The sequence below is a fragment of the Phoca vitulina genome, unplaced genomic scaffold (assembly GCF_004348235.1).
Source record: "Phoca vitulina isolate PV1807 unplaced genomic scaffold, GSC_HSeal_1.0 scaffold31, whole genome shotgun sequence".
Lineage (NCBI taxonomy): Eukaryota > Metazoa > Chordata > Mammalia > Carnivora > Phocidae > Phoca > Phoca vitulina.
This window is the reverse complement of record NW_022589734.1, coordinates 8,698,114-8,718,382: the sequence shown is the minus strand read 5'-3', so window position 1 is coordinate 8,718,382 and position 20,269 is coordinate 8,698,114.

The window sequence follows — 20,269 nt, the reverse complement described above, 5'->3', positions numbered from 1 at the left end:
CTGTAATTCTATCAATTTTTGTTTTCTGTATTTTGAAGCTTTGTTATTAGGTAGATACAACGTTGGAATTTTTTATCTTCCAAGCTTAGAATTGAATCTTGTTGACATAGCCTCTATTTCCAGTAATGTTTTTATTTCATTTTTTATTGCTTTTAATTCTGTGTTTTTTTTTAAATTTACATAAGCTACACACATCAGCTGGTTAGTATTTGTAACTTAAAAATTATAACTGGATTTTTTTTCTTTCTATCTAATCCATTTAAATTTGTTGAAACTATTAATGTATTAGGATTCATTTATATCATCTTTTGTGCTTTTTGTCCTACCTTTTCTGTTTCCTCACTGCCCATTGTTTTGTTTTGTTTTGTTTTTGCTTTCTTATAGATTAATTTTCATTTTGTTTTCCTGTTTATCCTCCCTCTACTAGTTTAGAAGGTAAAACTCAATTTTTAACTTTTAGTGCTTACCAAGAAATTTAATCTGCATAGTTAACAAAATCTAAAGTTAGTATCTTTACTGTCTTCCTAAACACCAGAGACTTTTGAAGAGTTTGATTCCTCAATCAGTTAGTGTCTAGAATTTTAATTTATCTCAGTTTAACTCCAAAAATAGCTATTTTATTGTATACAGTCAGTATCTATTTAGACTTACCCACAGTTTATCATTTTACTATCCTTGAAAGGTAGCTGGCTCTACAATTCTAGATGGATGGATTGATGGTTATTTTCCCTCAGTATTTAGTGATATTCTTTCATTGTCTTCTTGCTTTCATTGTTGCTTCTGAAATCATAGTTGTAGTCTGATCAGTATTCCTTTGAAGCTAATCCTTTGAAGCTAATCTGTCTCACATTGTTTACAGTTTTTATCTTTGGTGTTTTATAATTAAAGTCATTGTAACACAATGTGGATTTCTTTTTTTTTTTTTATTCCGGTATTTTTTTTTTTTTTTAAGATTTTATTTATTTATTTGACAGAGAAAGAGACAGCGAGAGAGCGAACATAAGCAGGGGGAATGGGAGAGGGAGATGCAGGCTTCCCGCTAAGCAGGGAGCCCGATGCGGGGCTCGACCCCAGGACCCTGGGATCATGACCTGAGCTGAAGGCAGACGCTTAACGACTGAGCCACGTAGGCGCCCCATATTATTTTCTATCCTGTGGCACAGTCTGAAACAGTAGTAAATACCTTTAGTAATTCAGAATATTTTAAAAGACAGAAATTTCACATATTGAAACTTACTAATCTTTGGTTAAATTTCACATGTTGACTTATTAATCTTTGTAGTACATGAAGCATTCTTTTTTAAAAAAAAATTTTTTTAAAGAAAAATTGAGGGACACATCTATACTGTGGATTTTCATGACATTTATGGATTTTAAAAAAAAAACATAAAAGAATTATTTATCTAGCTAATGCTGCTGGCTCAATGTTAGGTGAGCAAAACACTATATTCCCTGTATTTCTACCACTTTACTTTTTTTCCAAAGAACAAAGTGTATAAGTCTTGGTTACAAGGATGAAGTAAGATTAAACTACACATAAGGCACTTAAAAGTACAATGTAAACTGTAATCTATAAGCTGTGTTATACAAATGTGAGTACTGGTTACTTACCTTAAATCAATTTTGATTATTTCTGCAGAGACCATTTGAATCTTGAATTTTTGTCAGGATCAGATGTTAGTGTACTTATTAATTCACCACTCTGGGCAGTGCATCACATGTGAAAATGTCAGTTTCTTTTTTTTTATGGAACATAAATATGAAAATATCAGAGGAAATACTGCTTTGTTAATTTTGCCAGATCAATCACAAGAAAGCACTGTTTTTAAGTTAATTTTAAAAATGAGAAGGAACAGCAGGTAGTGATATGACCAATTTTTAACCTTCCATTCATTCTGTGACCTTGAGTTGCACGTTATTAATATCCGTATTTACTGGAGTCGAAAATTAATGAAATGATTTTAAAACTTTTCTGAAGGACTAAGAACTACTAGAAAATACATGTTCTATAATGGTAGCTTCAAATATTTTAACTGAATGAATATTTAAAATATTTTTCTGGTATTTTTCATCCTGAGATACAGACTTACAGCACCAAATGGCAAAAAAGGAGCCTCTAGGGTACAGTTTCAGGAAAGGCAGTCATTATGCTAAATTCCAAAGCAATAAAACCCTCTACTTTTAATTTGCAATGGCAACCAGAACCTAATACATCAAAATACATGTACATTAAGGACCAGTTCAGGAAGTGAATGGAAGTGTTCAGATGGAAAGCCTACGTGTTCCAGGAGCAAAGAAGAGAATCTACGATGTATCTGGGAAGCATCTGTGACTCCTCCAGGTTTTTAGGGCACTTCTGGTTTAATACCACAGATCTAACCTCTAACTACATATCCATATTTATTTACATATTCACAAAACACAGTAATGTCCTAAAAAGAAAATAATCCAAAATGAAGTATTCAGATAAAAGTGATCCAGGTTCAGAACAAGACTACTATATTCTTACTTGTCTTCAGTAGCTCACAAGCAGTAAAAAGAAAGAATCCAACAGAAGTAATAGAAATAATCAAATTAGTTCGCAGATAATAAATAATCAAATGGACAATATTTGGCACAATAATTAAAAGGAAAGGTATCGCTTTTTATACCAGAATATGGACATTTCTTTTGGAGGTAAATTTTAATATAATAAAATCAACACATACTTGTTTAACATGCTATTTCTGTACAGGGAAATCTCACTAGCTACTGAATATCAAGAACACTGGGGAAAAAATTTAACTATTTTTTTTTTCTTCATAGCTGAGTAATGGTAAATAAATGGAAACAACTGAAGGCAGATAAGGAGAGTGAAATTCCATACCATAATTTAGACTGGGAATTGGTAACTGTCCTAACGACATTTCTCCACCCCTGTAGCCTAGAAGGGCCCCAGTTTTAAGGAGCCACGTCTACACGGGGGACAGGAATTACACAGTCCGGACTATATTAGTCTCCTCTGACTGCCGTGACAAAATACTACAGATGGGGAAGCTTAGACAAAAGTGATCTGTTACCTCACAGTTCTGGAGGCAGTAAGGCCACAATCACAATTCCAGAAAATTCAATTTCTGGTGAGGCTTGCAGATGGCCAATTCTTGCTGTGTCCTCATATGAACTTTTCTGTGTGTGCAAGTGCAGAGTGAGTGCTCTGTTGTCTCTTCTTTTTTTCAGAAGGACGCCGTGTTATGGGATTAGGGCTCCACTTCATTTAACCTTAATTACCTCCTTAAAGGCGCTTATCTCCAAACACAATCACTTTGGGGGTTTGGGCTTCGACATATTAATTTGGTGGGACACAATTCAGTTCATAACAGGGACTGAGCTGGATGAAGAGTAGGACTGATGAACCCCCAAAGGGTACCACTCTCAAGGAGTAAACTAGAAAATACCTCCGTGTGCCCTTCTTAACTCCAAGTAGATCTGTCGAGAAAAGTCTCCTCTAGGAATGCTGACACTCACTTATGTTCGAGGATGAAGTTCACACTACCTGTGAGTAAGTGTACATGCATGTGTGTGTGCACGCAATGAAGGACAGGGGAGACAGAGGAAGGAAACCCAAGATGAAAACTGAAGTGATCCAGGGTTGGTCGTGCCCCAAGAAACTAACTTCAAGAAACAGAAAAACAGGGCGCCTGGGTGGCTCAGTTGGTTAAGCGACTGCCTTCGGCTCAGGTCATGATCCTGGAGTCTCCGGATCGAGTCCCGCATCGGGCTCCCTGCTCGGCAGGGAGTCTGCTTCTCCCTCTGGCCCTCCCCCCTCTCATGTGCTCTCTCTCGCTCTCTCATTCTCTCTCTCAAATAAATAAATAAAATCTTTAAAAAAAAAAAAGAAAAAAAAAGAAACAGAAAAACAGTATCTTCTCTATGGGAACATATTTTAAATAAAAATTCCCCAAAATAAAGTTTAGAAGAATACCAACTCAACCAAAATCACTGATCTTATTAGAAAACAAATCACCGTAACTGTTTCAGACAAAACAACATATACAAATTTAGATTTAGAGCCACAAAAAAGGAGAAAAATATGAAATTATCATACATAGAACGTAAGTACATTTAATATGTTTTAAGAAAAGAGAAAGAGGAAACAATGGTTAACTATCCCAAATGACCAGGAATGTTTGAGAAAGAAACAAACAATTCTTTGGAAATGAAAAAAACAACTGTAATTAAAAACTCAATAGGTTATAAATAGGTTAGAGATGGTGTGAACACAAGAATTAGGGAACTGGAAAACAGATTTAAAGAAACTATCCAGAATTCAACACACTGAAGAAAAAGAGACAGAAAATACGAAACAGATATAAGAGATACAAAGAACAGAATGTGATGATTTCCTACAGGAGAGAATAGAGAGAATGAGCGATATGCAATATTTAAAAGAGATAATGGTTGAAAATTTTCCAGACTTCATGAAAAGCACTAATTTTCAGGTTTAGGAAGCTCAATGAATGCGTATAGTGTAATAAAAAGAAGTTAAAAAAGAAATACTGGAATAGGGGCGCCTGGGTGGCTCAGTCATTAAGCGTCTGCCTTCGGCTCAGGTCATGATCCCAGAGTCCTGGGATCGAGCCCCGCATCGGGCTCCCTGCTCGGCGGGAAGCCTGCTTCTCCCTCTCCCATTCCCCCTGCTTATGTTCGCTCTCTCGCTGTCTCTTTCTCTGTCAAATAAATAAATAAAATCTTAAAAAAAAAAAAAATAGAAAATAATATGAGTGTGGCCAAGGTTAAAAGGCCGATAAATGCCACTAGGGAACAGACTGCTGTATGATTTGAGGTCGCTGAGAACTGTCAACACACACACCAGGCCAGAGTGGCCCAGCCTTCACTTAAAGGATAAAGGGAATACAAGCCCATTGCAATGCATTTAGCCCTCCTGGCCAGCAAAACCACTCCACAGTCAACATGGGCAGTATTAATACTTTTTAAAAATGGAAGTGAATACAGAATATGTGGTTCCCATTATTCCTTTGGAATAATTGTTTTCCTCCCTTAAACGTAAAAAAAAAAAAAATCAAGTTTGATTGAGACCAGGCAGGCCTGGAGAAGTTTAGCCTTCATAGCAAATAATTTATCCACCATGTATGGGTGAAAAATTTGACTATAAAAGAAGTCAGTGTCATCTGCAAATACATAGTTTTATTTCTTTCATGATATGTCAAAAATCCCTGAAGATTTCACCAAAAAACTATTAGAACTAATCAACAAATTCAGTAAAGTTACAGGATATAAAATCACAAAAATCAGTTGTGTTTCTATACACTAACAACAAGAAAGTAAGAGAAATCAGAAAGTGAAATTAAAACAATCCCACTTAAAACTGCATCAAAAAGAATAAAATACCCAGGAATAAATTTAACCAGATGTAAAAGATTTGTACACTGAAAACCAGACATCGTTGAAAGAAATTGAAGAAGACATAAATAAATGGAAGGATAATCCGTGCTGAAGGATTGGAAGACTTACACAATTTATAAAAATGTCTGTACTACCCAAATTCAGAATGATTACTGTAGATTATATGTGTTAGCTAGATTGTGTTAGTCCCTAACAAAATTCCAATGGCATTTTTTCACAGAAATAGAATAATCCTAAAATTAGTATGGAACCACAAAACACCCTGAGTAGCTAAAGCAATCTTGAAAAAGAAGAACAAGCCTGGAAGCATCACACTTCGTTATTTCAAAGTATGTTACAAAGCTATAGTAATCAAAACAGTATGGGATTGGCATAAAAACAGACACATACATCAGTGGAACAGAATAGAGAGCAGAGCCCAGACATAAACCTGCATGTATATGTGACCATATGTGGCCATATGGTCATTTAATTTATGACAAAAGAATCAGGAATATACAATGGGGAAAGGATAGTCTCTTAAGTAAATGGTGTTGGGAAAACTGGACAGCCACATCCAAAAAAGAATGAAACTAGATCACTATTTTATACCATACACAAAAATTAAAATGGATTAAAGACTTCGTTGGATAACCTGTAACCATAAAGCCCCTGGAAGATGGCACAGGGGTAAGCTCTTTGACATTTGATGATTTTTTTGTATTTGATACCAAAAGCAAAAAGTGAGACTACTTTAAAAAGCTTCTGTACATCAATAAAATGAAAACTGGAATGGGAGAAAATATTTGCAAATCATATCTGATAAAAGGTTGATACTCAAAATATATAAAGAACTCCTACAACGCAATAGCATAAAAGCAAAAATTCAGTAAAAAATGGTCAGAGGAACTGAATAGAAAACTTCCCAAGAAAGTCGTACAAATGGCCCACAGGTGCCTAAAGAGGTGTTCAACATCACTAATTATCAGAGAAATGCAAATCAAAATCACAATGAGACATTACCTCACACCTGTTAGAGTGGCTAGACAAGAAATAGTAAGTGTTGGCAAAGATAATGGAGAAAAGGGAACCCTCATGCACTCTTGGTGGGAATGTAAATTGGTGCAGCCACTCTGGAAAACAGTACGGTGGTTCCTCCAAAAATTAAAACTTGAACTACCAGAGGATCCAGCAGTTCCACATCTGGGTATATATTTAAATGAAACCTTATCACTGTCTGGAAGAGATATCTGCACCCCTATGTTCATTGCAGTATTTACAATAACCAAGATCTGGAAATGACCTAAATCCATCAGTGGTTGGATAGAAAAAGAAAATGCGATTATATATACACAATGGAATATTAAGCAGCTATAGAGAAGAAGGTAATCTTGTCATTTGTGAAAACACGAGTTTTCACATGGGCCTTAAGAGCATTATAAGTAAAATAATGCTTATATTATTATAATATAGTTAGAGAAAGACAAATACTGTATGGTCTCACCTATATGTAGAATCTAAAGAAAAAAATCAAACTCACAGAAACTGAACAGACTGGTGGTTGCCGGAGGTAGGGGTGGGGAGTGAGTAAAATGGGCAAAGGGGGTCAAAAATTACAAACCCGTTAGAAAATAAATTAGGTCATGAGATGTACAGCATGGTGACTGTAATTAATAGTACTATATTGTGTATTTGAAAGTTGCTAAGGGAATAGATCTTAAAAGTTCTCATCACAAGAAAAGAATTTTATAACTGAAATGGTGGATGTTAACTTACTGTGGTGACCATTTTGCAATATATACATATATCACATCACGTTGTACACCTGAAACTAATGTAATGTTCTATGTCAATTATATAATCAATAAAGCCGAGAGAAAAACGTCAATATATGAGGTTAGCTAGATTGAGTTTAAAAGTTTCTCTATTGCATAGATGTAATTCTCGACTTTTATGAAATTGCTTATATTGCAAAAATTACAATTCTACAAAGAAAATATGTTCTAAGTGTTTTTAAGGTTTAATATAATGCATTCCCTTAAAATATATTTGTAGAGAATTTGAAAAGAAAGCCACAAGTCAAATCACTTTTTAAAAAACTTAATGTACCCTGAAAGGCTTAAACAGCTTTTTTGGAAATGTTACCTTTTTTAAGAAAATAGTTTATAAAGTTACAGTAAGACCACTGTCGCAGAATTTTTAAAATGTGGTCAATTGTATATTAAATTTGCTTTAAAAATTAATTATACATCAAATAAATAATTTATTAAGATGGAAAACATTGGGGCGCCTGGGTGGCTCAGTCGTTAAGCGTCTGCCTTCAGCTCGGGTCATGATCCCAGGGTCCTGGGATCGAGCCCCGCATCGGGCTCCCTGCTCCGCGGGAAGCCTGCTTCTCCCTCTCCCACTCCCCCTGCTTGTGTTGCCTCGCTTGCTGTGTGTCTCTCTGTCATATAAATAAAATCTTTAAAAAAAAAAAAGATGGAAAACATTAATGTTTAATTGTACTAAGCAAAATTTTGATGCTAAGGAATCTGTCCTTCACTTGGAGTCTAAAATTTATAACTAAAACCAGCAGGTGTCACTGTGATAACAGATTTTTTTTTTCCCCCTCCATCTAAGCAGCTCTGTGTAGATGGGTGTATACCATCTATGAACAAAGATGTGTAAGAGATAATTTAAGTTACATTACTGAACAAAAATACTAGAATGTAGGAAAGTATGTACAGGATTTCTGGAGGGTTAGGAGTACTTTTGAGAATTATATTTTTTTCCTTTCTTCATCTCTCAAACATACAGATTTTTCATTATATTATTGATGTGAGGGTTTTATTAGCCGTAAAAGTATATAGTAAAAAACTCCAGGTGATGTTTTGGACTTTCTACTGAAGTATAGACTAGTGCACAGATGATTAGGTTGCAGCTGTGTAACCAAAACCAAATCAAGAAGCAGCATTCCCAGGAATGTTTTCAAATGAATTTTGAAAAGCCCTTGGTCCTTTCCTCCAAAGTGAGGTAGAGTTATAATTTCTAAATGAATGTTTAGAGACCAAAATATGTAATTGGTGGAAAATAATGGGAATTGAAGATCTGGTTGTCAGGGCATTTTTTTCCCCACCTGCTATAGAAGCCAAAGTAGAATTTAATGAGTATTTATTCACTGGAGCATTGTGTAGTGTCTGGATTTTATTCCAAGAGAAATACAGTCAACATAGTCCACAATAATCAAGTTGTGCATATATGATAATAAAATAGAGAAGCCAAGACAATATGATACCAAGGACCATAATGTTAATATATCAACGACCATTTTTTGTATATATGTGTGTGTGTGTGTGTACGTACACACACCCCATTATATACAAGCAAGTAGTTTATGATTAAAATAAGTGAATTCCAGGTAGGAACTATCTTCGTGAATTGTAAACAGAGACTCATTCTATTATTAATACAGATAAAACTTGATTAGGATTTAGAGAATGAAAAGAATGGCAAAATATTTCTGGTTCAGTTTAGTTCAGTAAACACATGGAACACCTATATTCCAGCCACTCTATTCCTCAATAGATACCAGAGATAAAGAAGTGAATGAAGCTTGGTTTCCACCCTTGTTTACCAAAAACATAGACGGAAATACTCCTGGCAAATTCAAATGACAATTTATAGATTCTTCGATGTTGAAGGCAGTGATAGGGAAGACTAGGAATTGGAAAGCACACTGGTTTGAGAGCCAAAAGACTTAGGTTTTAGTCATGCTTCCATCACTAAATTTATACAGGGACTTAAACACATCACTCAGAAAATGTTCACGTCATTTCCAACTTGAGTATTTTGTGTTTATCCTGTAGGTAATGAGACTATTAGAGTAAGTGGCACTATGAAAGTTACAGGAAGGTTACTGTGTAGACTCAGATGTATGACTGACTGATAGAGGAAATTACTAACCTGCTCATGGATTTTGAGAACGTAGCTGAAAACAGCAATGCCTAGTCTAGACAGGGCAGAGTTAGAGATGAAGATCTTGGTTTGGAATTTAAGGTAGTGGGAATTCTTAACATCCATATATAGATATGTTTATGTGCTGTTTATATTACTTATGCCAATTACTAGCACAGTTTCAGATTGAGATATTTCCTTTTCATATACATTCTTAATTGTTATCCAAAGTGACCAAAGTTTTGCTTTTGAGAATATCATCACTATAAAAGTAAAAAAGATATTGAAGGGTCTTCTCTTCACGTTTTAGATATTTTGCTTTTATATAATTAGTGAGAAAATACTATGGGGTTTTATTAAGCAGCTACCCCTCTTTAAGGATTTCCTGTTTCCTTTCCCAGAAGACTAAATTGTTCAAGGACAAAGAATGTGTTTTATATCCCATGCTGAGAACATGTGCTGACTGTGTATGAAACAAGGGAAACTCCATATTACAGAGCTAGTTATGGGTTTGGTTAAGGAAGATTTGAATTATCCTTGCTGTTTACATTTGTGTTTTACCAGTGATTGAATATGAAGAAATACATAGGCTAGATTAACATGTTCCATTATTTTTAGTCTACACCATCAGGATTCTGGTCTATCGTCACCTAATTTATAATATTGCTATTTCTCTTAGGAAAGTTTTTAAGGTGAACTATATACTGCAAAAGTAGAAACTTGAAATCTTACCTTTTTGAAACACACACACACATAATTACTCCCAATTAACCAGTATAGGTATTTTTCTAAAATTTAGGTCATCTGTTTGGAACTTGGAATGAATTCTAGATGGAAACAATGATGTACATAGTGATTAGGCGCTTAGCTAGCCCACAAAAACTATTATGTCTCAAAATATCATGGGCCAATAGTACTACCAATAGTGTATGTAATGCTATAAGCCACTATATTTAATTTTTTTTTTTTTTTTTTTTTTTTTGAGAAATGTACCTAGAGTTTCAACTTGAGAGACCTGGAATGAACCCTTCTTGCTGTAGCCTGAAAATAATGTTCCCCGGTAGGACCAGAGGAAGCAGGAATCCCTTAGTTCCTGAAGAGAGACTAATACAGTTTAGGCCAAATCCTTCTTTATCCCCAGGCCTGGCTCCCACCAGTCTGCTTGCCTTTCCATTGTTATACTTACTGTCTCAAAACGGAATGTTATCCATCTCGTTTCCAGATGAAGTCACGGTTTCTCTTATCTGGTGCTGAAGAGATTTTGGAATTCTTAATAGGATTTGTTGAGAATAAGAAGCAGACGACAGAAGAGAAGCACCCTCCCCTATCACCACCATGCACACTCAACACATATCTGTAAATGTACTCAGGTGACAATGATAGTTTTTTTAAACCCATCACTGGATAAAGTATCTTCATTTGCAGATTCAATGAACTTCAGACATTTTGTGTGAGGTTCTCTAAGTGTGGGATGTTCTTTGAGGTGACTGAGTTGGCTGCGAAGTTGCTGCCTAGGACTTACAATGGGGCTTGAGAAATGACAAGTGGCTGTAGAGAGCAACTCCCAAGGGTTTATTTTCATTTCTTTTCCCTTCTTTCTTGCCCAAACTGGCCCTGCCGTCCCAGACCTGGGTTACCATGAAGTGAGTTAGGGTGGTGGTAGAGATCCCAGGTCCCAGTGGTGTCTACAATTATAAGATGATAATAAAACACCTTCCTGTATCTGATATATGTGTATGTCTTGTGTTGATCCTGGGTTTATTGTCTTATAATCTCATGTAGGTATCTTCTTAAGGACCCAGAGTGAGACTGTACTTGAGTCCTGGAATGCCTGGACATTACTGTCAATCACCCGAGAAAGTGGTGATTCTTAGGACCAGGTGGGTTCAGAACCTCTCCCTCCTCTCCCCTTCTCATCTGGACTTTCAGAAGTCTAGGCACACTTGGTAGCATTTCTTAGGGTTACAGATAGCCCTGCCACATGGAGCTAGTCAGGGAATCTTCTTGATAGGAGTGCTTGAGCCAAAGATGAGTGAGTTATGTTTTATAAACCAGATTATCTAGTTATATTTTATGACTGTTCCCATTTTGTAGCCCCCAAATCCTCAGTGAAACCTTTTTTACATGATCTCAGTTGTGTGGGGGGAATTGGGGAAGGAGGTGTCCCTTGGCGTAAAGTACATGGTGGTGATAGTAGGGAGAGATCTCCAAGGAGCAGGTGGGCATTGTGCCCACGAGGCCTGGTTACTGCTTTCCAGTGGAGATTTCATCTCCAGTATCCACCTAGGAGCATCTAGATTTGATTTTAGTAAAGAAAAAGGCAAGTTCCCTTTTTAAGTGTTAGGGAAAGGAAAACAATGATAGTAAGTGAAAAGTAAGAGACAATACTCATCGTTGCTGTGGCCAGCTGACTGGCTGAGCCACGTCTAGATGCCCATTTGTATGCCACCTTGTATCTCAAACAAGCAGCAAAACAAAACCTAGATTAAATGTGTACAGGAAAAAAAAAACGCATGTTTCAAACATTAGTTATAATCAATTAAACTAATTTTATTTCTTTTATTTCTGTTTTTTCAGATGAAAAGATAAAAATTTAGGGATCATGCAAAATCATTTAACATATTACAAATGTGTTATAACTACCATCTAGACCCAAGATGCCCTCCAGAGGCTCCACATTTACCCTTAGCTCCATTTATCTGCTAACGTTTATAGTAAAATACCTGAAAATTTGCTGCTGTCTCCACTTACCTTACCTTGTATTCTCCTTGAGACCTTTCCAGCCTGCTTTTCAGTACCACTCCTCCACTGAAACCCCTCTTGTCAAGGTCACCAGCAACTCCATCAAGCCAAATCCAATGATTGGCCCTGAGTTCATATTATTCTACCTCAGCAGTTGACACAATTGATTACTCCCTCCTTCTAGAAACACTTTCTTCACTTGGCTCTCTGATCGCCATATATTCCTGGTTTGCCTTCCACCTCTCTGGATATTCCTCTTCTTTCCAGCCTCTAATTTTATATGTGCCTCAGGGTCAGACCTCCAACCTAGTCTCTTCCCAACAGCCATGACTTTAACCAGCCCCAATTTCTATCTCCAGCCCTGACTCTTCCCCTCACACATTCAAAAATCTGCCTGAGAAGCTTATCTACTTAGATAGCTAACAGGTATCCAACTTCAGTGTCTAAACAGAACTCTTGATTCCCCTTCTTCACACACTGTTCCTCCCCTAGTCTTCCAAATCTCAGTATGAGGCCCTACTGTTTATCCAGTTGCTTGATTCTTGTGTCACACACCCCATCTGTTAGCCAAGTTGGCTTTGCCTTCATAATATATCCCAAATCTAACTACCAGTTTTTACCAACTCACTGCTGCAATTCTAGTCTAAGCCACTACTGGGTTTTTCAACTAGACTCCTGCTTCTTAACCAGTCTCCTTGCGTTTGCTCTTGCTCCCCACCCATTCATTTCCCTCACTGCAGCCATGTGTCTTTTAGAAAGCACGGACCAGATCACTGTCATTCACCTGCTTACAACTAATGGCAGTCTCTCCCACTCAACAAAATCCACACCCCTTGGCATGGCCTATGAGGTCCTGTCTATGTCACGTTTATCTCCTGCTCTTATGCACGTTGCTTAATTTCATCTAGTTACGCTAGCTTTCTTGCTGTTCTTCAAACATACCCAAACTCATTTCTACCTAGGAGCCTCTGCCTGACATGCTTTTTCCCCATATCCAATCAAGACTCCCTCCCTCACTTTCTTTAGTTCTCTGTTCAAACATCACCCCCTCAGAGAGGCCTTCCCTGGCCACTCAACCTAAAATAGCACCCTCACATTTGTATTTAAAGTCCCCTGACTAAAATATAAGCTCCATGAGGGGCAGGACCCTTGTCTGTCTTACCCTTTCTGTATTCTCAGTGCCTGGCATATGGGACTTATTGGATGGATGGATGGATGGATGGATGGATGGATGGATGGATGGATGGTTGGGTGGATGGATGGATGGTTGGGTGGATGGGTGGATGGGTTGATGGATGGATGGGTGGATGGATGGATAGATGGGTGGATGGATGGATGGTTGGGTGGATGGGTGGGTGGATGGGTGGATGGGTGGATAGATGGGTGGATGGATGGATGGTTGGGTGGATGGATGGGTGGATGGGTGGATAGATGGGTGGATGGATGGATGGTTGGGTGGATGGGTGGATGGTTGGGTGGATGGGTGGATGGATGGATGGGTGGATGGATGGATAGATGGGTGGATGGATGGATGGTTGGGTGGATGGATGGATGGTTGGGTGGATGGATGGATGGGTGGATGGATAGATGGGTGGATGGATGGATAGATGGGTGGATGCATGGATGGGAGGCTATGCTGTAGTCTAACACTCCACCTAGATTTCTTCATACCTGATTTTTTAAGGTGTAATATGAAAGAACTGAGGGATTTCTTTATAGCTTAATTCTACATTTGGTAACAGATTATTTAAAAACCTTTAAAGATAATACATCCTTAAATTTTTGAATGATAATGCCAGGCATAGATATTTCATAGAAATGGCTTTCTCTTTACCTACATATCTAGCTATAGTAATATATTGTTCAAGGGGAAAATGAATTCTCCACAGCAACTATTGGAAACTAATGTTGAATCATAATAGAGACTAACTAGAAAATTTTCAGTACTTCTCATTTCATTAACAAACCATACAAATAATAACCTCTATCAAGAGGAGATCTGACAATTGTAACATACATAACTGAATCAGACAGAGTGTTTGAGAACCATGAGAGGTGGGATAGCTGAGGTGGTGAGAGTATTCACTGTGAGTTCGGTTCCACCTCTGCTACTCATTAATTAGGTAACCATGGGCAAGTTACTTAGCTGCTCTGTGCCTCAGTTTCCTCATCTGTAAAATAGGAGTGGTAAAAGTACTAAAACTTACCTCATAAGTTTGTTCTGAGGATTATATGAGCTAACTTATGTAATATATTTACAACATAGCCTGACGTATGAGCGCCATATTTAATGTTTGTTTTTTAACAGTTTTATCATCATCATCGATTCTAGATGTCCATTTGGGAATTTATTCTTTGCAACCCATCCATAAAAAGGTTGATAGGTCATGATTGTAAATAGTTTAAGTTTCTTAAAGTGAAGTCCATAGCAGTTCCCCTTGGAGCACTTAGCTGGATTAGACTGCTTTCTATGATCTTAAAATACGTATTAAAGCCAAAGAAATGCTAGTTTTGTAAATCCTTAGATGGCACACCCAAACAGCTGGTACCACAAATGATGTCACATTTCAGGAAGATCGGCTAATATATTCCATGGAATCAAAGGTACTTCTCAGGATGAAATGTTTTACTTCTAGTTCCCAGGCTGGTCTTTGATTCAGACCCAAATTAGAGAAAAACCTAGCCTTTCAAACAGGTCTTTGCTGAACCGATTTTGACAGCACTTAATTGACCAGAGTTATTTATTACCACATTTAGTAATTTGGGTGAAATTTCTCATTTCTCAAAACAAGTTTTGCTTACACCCTTTCAAAAGAATGTTTTTGGTATGTGGGTAGGTTGTCTGGGGCCAGCCTCTTATCTAGAGCCCAGATTCAAAAAGTCTGAATTCAGCGAAGTGACTTAGACCGCGTGCTTTTGTTTTGTTTTGTTTAATAAGCATGTATGGATCTTGCTAAAACACAGTGCTGCCCCCATCCAAGAACAATGCCGCACACATCATTTCCTGAAATAATGGAGTTGGAAGGCAATTATCTACTCACAAAACAGGCTGAAACAACAGTTCCTGATATTCTTCTCAAATACTTGAACTTCCCAAGGAATCCGGAAAAAATAATTCCATGAGCCGGTGTTGTGAATGAAGGTATGACATTTCAGTTTCCTCCACTGGAATCCAGTGACCAGCAGTAATGAATTACTACCCATTTGGCATTACTCAGAGGGGCTCTGGCTGGGTAAGTTGTTTGTCTTTGCTTTGGGAACACTTCTCACTGCCTTATAGCCTCTTGTGAGATGGTGGCCTTAGGTCCTTTTTTGTCCACTTCTGGGAACCATCCCAGAGATTACCTGCAGCTTCTGAAACTATACTTACTTATGGCATTGTTCTTCTTTTACTCCCTAAGAGAATTTGGGGCTTCTGTTTCAGGCTTTCCGATAAGAAATGTGCACTTTCTAGAGAGCATGAATATCCATTTCATCAAAACATGTTTTTGAGTAGTGTGAGAGCTTTTTTTGAACCCTGTGGGTCCTTTATCTTCAGTGCAGCTTGGTAGATATTCATAATAAGAGCTGTCTTCTCTGTGATCCTTAACAATCGGGGCATCACAGAGGTAGCCTAATCATGTTCATGGCAAACAAGAGAAATGAAGACTTCTAATATTTAGACATTGTCTTCTGGAATTCTCATCTGAAGGAAAACTGGCACAATAAATGATTTCATCATGGGTTTTCTTCTTTGTGTCCTGAGAGAAAATTGGGGACAGCCATGGACTTTGAGCCTATATAGTTTGAACTATGCCAACTATATATCTTTGGAAACTTCCAGAAGATTGCCTGTTTGAAATTTCATCTGAATATTGGACTTTGTGTTGACATATCCTCCCTACGAAATAAGAGGTATAACGTATCGTGTGTAGGTGTCGCAGGGAGTGAAAGTTAGCAGAATGAAGAGAAACTCGAGACACTGTCACATTACTTAGGGAGGTTGCATAAGCTGTCTCCGGAAGTTTTTCACAGTAGGGTAGACTGTTTTCAGTCTGGCTTGTTTAGGTATTCATAAATCTTCTCCCTGTCTGGAAGCGTGGGTATTGATTTAGTGTCTTTTCATTATGATACATCAGAATCAAATTGTTGGTCATGTTCTGTAGTGAAATATATAACTTTTAGAAGTGTGGTGTGAAATTTTGCATTTAAAATGATTTCTGATTGTGTTAGAAATTGACCAGTTCTTCGGAAACAGTGGAAATAGCTATATTGAGGTTTTCTTCCTTTAAGATATCATTCCATCTAGCCTGGCCCTTACTTGGCCAACCAATGTAGTTGGCAGCTTCATCTAGCTCCTCCTGATGCCACATGTCCACATTCGAGAATTCCTTAGCACTTGACATAGTCTTTTGACTCCCACTGACCCTTTTCAAATTGAGAAACTGTAGATGGAAATGGTCAATTTTTTTTTTTAATTAAAAAGGTAATAGATAAAATTAAGACCATCTAAAGAAGAGTCCATGACAACAACGAAAAGCAAAAGTAGGGCCTGTGCCATCACATAGGACTGGATGGAAAGCAGCTCATGTGTGGTTCTGGGATTGTGGCTAAAGTAGCCTTTCTGGGTGGAAGAGGACGAGGCATGAGGTCTTGGCACTTTGTTCCTTCTGTGGTGTGTGCTGGGGCCAGGTTTTGGTGGTCTTCAGTCTAATTTAAGAACTTAAAGAGAATGAACTGTGTCTGGAGCCTTAAATCAGTTGTCTTTGTTGTTTTGGCTGTGGTCTGTATCAGTGGAATCATTTTTGGCTTCTTATCTTGGCTCATTCCCAGGACTGGCTTAACACAATAGTTAGGCAATTCTACAAATTCCAGTTACTTTAATGGTCTTTATAATTACCTCGGAGGGAAATCACCAGCTATGAATAATTAACATGTCTATGAAGCACTTAAATCCTAATTGCTGCCATACATATTTAAGGATGGGTGCTTTAATGTTTTCTCGTACCGACCTTGTTTCCTCAGTAATATAGCGATTCAGTAAGATATAGTATAGCTTTTCAGATACCAAGAGTTTCTTAGCCTTTAACAACCAGGTACATAACAGGCTGTAAGCAAAGAAGGAAAGTTAAATTAGAGTTTGTTCCTCATTTTCAACTCATTGTTACCCAAGCTGGATAAATGATAAATTATGAATCTGTATTTACCATAATACCTTTTTATAAGCATTTGCTAAGATAGAATGCAATTGTTCTAAAGCAAGGTCTATCCTAGACTGTATCCAGGGGGCTGCATTGCTGATCCAACCAACATTTATCTGGTCTTTATGATGTATTTTGCAAAGTACAGGGGATGTAAATGAAGTTTAATATGTAGCTACTGCCTATATAATATTTTAGGTAGAGAAGCAAAGACTAACCTAAATGAAATAGTTGGAACACAATTTAAAACTGAATTTTAGAACTCTTGGATTGTACAAAAGTCACCGTAGGCTGAAATAGTTCATTCTTTCTTCCAAGGAAGCTTCATGGGAGAGGCGGAATGTGAAAGCTAAGTGGAATATAATTGGACAGAAAAGAAAAGGGACAGAAACATTTTTGGAGCCCCTTGACTGTCAGACTCTTTGATAGTAGCTTCATATACATAATCTCATTAATCCAGCAGGGTAGACATTTATATCCCTGCTTACACTGGAGAGTATTAAGGATTGGACAGGTTAAGTAACTTGCTCCAGCTTATATAGCTAGTGAGCTGCTGATCAGTAATGGGTAAGACCAGGGGCTCTGAGTTCCAGGCACTTTGGGATTTAAATCCCAGCTCCTCTGCTAACTGGCTGTGCTTAATTTCTTAGTGCTTCAGTTTTTTCACCTATAAACGGGGGAGATAAAAAGAGCTGCGTCGTAGGTTTAATGTGATGAATAAACTATTTAACAAGACAAAGAATTTAGCCATTTCTGAGGTACTGTAACCAATCAATAAATGTTTAAATATATATATAGAGAGAGAGAGCAAGCATTTTATCTGCTAAAGAAAAGTGAAGTCCCCTTCATGCCTGAAGTAGGGTTGGGGTGAGGGAGGAAGGAAAAAGAGATTGGATAAATCGTATGGAAGTGAATTATATAGGCCCTTAGGAGCTAGATGCCATAGGGGCCAGAAGAGCCAGCTTGTTTATGGACAGGAGAACGGCATGGTGAGAGTGTTGCTTTAAACAGTGTATGGGGTAGGGGTGGGGGGTGCTGGAAGTCTACTTGGGAAGCTGCCAAGTAAAGCATGAGGGAATGTGGTCCTGCTTGGGGCGAAGTAACAGAAAGCCAAAAGAAAGGACACCTATGGGAGCTGCTGTCCCTGGTGGCACCTGCTCACTCAGGTGACAGCAGGACTGCTGGGCGCTCAGTGCTGTCCTTGCTGCTCCTGGGTGCCGCCCATTACTCATGCCGCCCCGCTTCTCGGCTCTAGACCTTGAACTACCAAAGCTGCAGTCAGCTTTAACCAAAGATGACCCTGTCTTGAGCAAAAGAGAAAACTCAATAATGTTTTATTCTAGATAAATCACAAAATAAAATGAATGAGAGGCACCCCTGGGTGGCTCAGTCGGTTAAGCGATTGATTCCTGATTTCGGCTCAGGTCATGATCTCAGGGTCCTGGGATTGAGCCCCATGTCGGGCTCTGAGCTCAGTGGGGAGTCTGCTTGGGATTCTCTCTCTCTGCCCCTCCTCCGGCTCATGCTCGCCCTAAATAAATAAATAAATAAATAAAATCTTTTTAAAAAATGAATGAGAAAAACAGTTTATTACAGAGTTTCTTAATAGTTCTTTGGCTTCAGCAAGCCCCACATACTATTTAAATGCCTACGTATCATTTACTAAAGATTTAGTAAATCAAATCAATACTTCTCAAGCTGACTTCACGTTTTGAATTTTATATCCTACGTTCCCCATTTTTTACATTTCTATCCAGTGACATATCTCCAATACAGTAATGCCTCAATCTTCTTTCTTAGCAATATAGGCTAGTGATTACACCGGCTCGGTCTTATAGCTAGCTACAAAGGTTAATATCCGAAGATTAAAAAAAACGGGGGACATGTATTAGCTGAATGGTCCCTGAGCAAATCCTTTGTTATTAAACTAAAAGCTATCATCCATAGGTGTTGCTGATCTATCAGAGGAGCCTGAGTCTGATAAATGATTAATAATTAATGTATGTTCAGCCAGAAGCTCGAATTAAAACCTACAAGAATTGTAATAATAATAAGAATATGATTAATTTAAAAAGAGTGTGTAGAAATGCTTAAGAATACAGAATTAGAACCAGGCAGCCCGGGGGTCAAGTCCTGACCTTACTCCTCACCTGCCAAATAAATCTTGCACATTACTTTATCCTCAGCCTCAGCTTCCCTCATCTGGGGCCTCCGAGGGCTAGAGGGGGTGATATTTGTATAAAACAATATCTGGCATGTAAGGGGTGCTTGGGGGGCTCGGTTGGTTGTGACTGACTCTTGGTTTCTGCTCAGGTCATGATCTCAGGGTCCTGGGATTGAGCCCTGCATGGGGCTCTGTGCTCAGCGGGGAGTCTGCTTGAGATCCCTTCCCTCTACCTCTCCCCCTACCAGTAAATAATAAAGTAAATCTTAAAAAAAAAAAAAAAACAGTATCTGGCACTTTAACAATGCTCAGTAAATGTTTCTTTGTTTTGTTTTGTTTTTGCTCCGTAAATGTTAGTACTTAAAGTGGATCCTGCATTATACTTTATGGAAAAAACCTTGCTCACCTATTATTTTATTTGAACTTGTCAGTCCTGTGCAGTAGCAGGAAAGGTGTTACTATTCTCATGTGATGTCGAGAACTGAAGTTCAAAGAGAGGCGAGGTAACTTAACTAAAGTTCATTAACGGCAAACCCAGGACTCAAACTCTGGTGCTCTCTCCTCTGGGTTTTTCAGCTGTGCAAGGAGCCCTGGCTTTCATGGATTTAAGAGCCAGTCCCTGATAGCAGCAGTTTCCAAGTGCCGGTCCGGGGACAGCGAGAATACGTGACAGAGTTCTCCTGTCCGCACCATTCAGATTCTTGGGCCAGATGATTGGCGTGAGAAAATGAGGGTCAGTGTAGGGAGTTTTTGTTTTTTTGTTTTTTTTTGAAGATTTTTTATTTATTTATTTGACAGAGAGAGACACAGCGAGAGAGGGAACAGAAGCAGGGGGAGTGGCAGAGGGAGAAGCAGGCTTCCAGCT